The following is a 1,313-nucleotide window of genomic DNA, read 5'->3' as shown; positions in this document are numbered from 1 at the left end:
TTTTTTTTTAACATAATTTTGAAAATAATATTTATTACTGTCTTTGTTCTAATGTATGTGGCAGATGCATAATTTCAAATATTAACCATTTTTTATATGTCTCTTTACTATATTAAGTTGTTAATTATTGTATTTTGTAGTACATTTTGAACCTAATTTTTTAATAATATATGTTATTTGCCATGTCCCAATTTATGTGGCATTAATTGATAGATTTGTTGGAGTCGAGAGATTTATTTTGTTAATTATTGTAATTCATAGTTTTTTTTTCGTCAATTTCAAACAATGTATGTTGTTAATTGATAGATTTTTTGGAGTGGACTATTTTTTTATTAATTATTGTAATTTATTGTTTCTTTTTCGTCAATTTCAAACAATATATGTTTATTATATAATCCATTTTATGTGGTACCAATGGAATTTAGAGAGTCAATTAAATTTTTTATATAAGTTTTAAATAATTAAGCTGTTAATTATTGTAATGTATAGTATTAGTTATTATTTTTAAATATATTTAAATATTATATGTTAGGTTTTTTATCCTAATTTATATGACATTGATAGAATTTCAAGTGCCAAATAATTGTTAATTATTGTAATAGATAATATGGAGTATTTAAGTCATTTATAGTATAGTAATTAATATATAATATGTAGTATTTAAGTGGAAGGTGATGGGGCCCATTTATATAGTTTGATAAATATATTAGATATTAGCAGTGATTTATAGTATAGTAATTAATAATATATAATATGTAGTATTTAAGTGGAAGGTAGTGGGGCCCACTTATATATTTTATATAGTAAGTATTGGACATTTGTAGTGATTTTATTGGAACAATGATAGTAAATCCTAGACTCTTCTAATATATAGTAAATTATGCCTAATAAATAACCTTGCTCGCTTTCATAATTGCTCTATTATTCTCTCTCTCCAATCTTTAAAGGAGTGATCTTAATGTGGATTGGATTGAGGGTCAAAGTGGGCACTGTATATTACTCCATCGATCCCATGATACCAAAACACCTATTTTGTTACCGAATAAAAAATAAACAAACGGATGACTCGGCTGGTTTAGAGAGTGTGATCATTCATGCGGTCATACGGTCATGCGGATGATCTGGGACTGATTCTTCATCAATATTTTTTGAGTTGAGCATGTCGCATAGGGTTTACCTAGTGTGCAATATAGTTTACATTTTTTTTTGTGATTTGCACGCTATTACACAATGGAATTTTGCCCAATACGTACAAAGTGTTCACCATATAGAACTCTCACCTGAAAGCAAATGCTAGGTTGTGGCAAAGATTA

Source organism: Solanum stenotomum, chromosome 1 (genome assembly GCF_019186545.1).
Source record: "Solanum stenotomum isolate F172 chromosome 1, ASM1918654v1, whole genome shotgun sequence".
NCBI classification, from domain to species: Eukaryota; Viridiplantae; Streptophyta; class Magnoliopsida; order Solanales; family Solanaceae; genus Solanum; species Solanum stenotomum.
The sequence above is the reverse complement of the archived record's forward strand: the minus strand, read 5'-3'. Positions refer to the sequence as shown.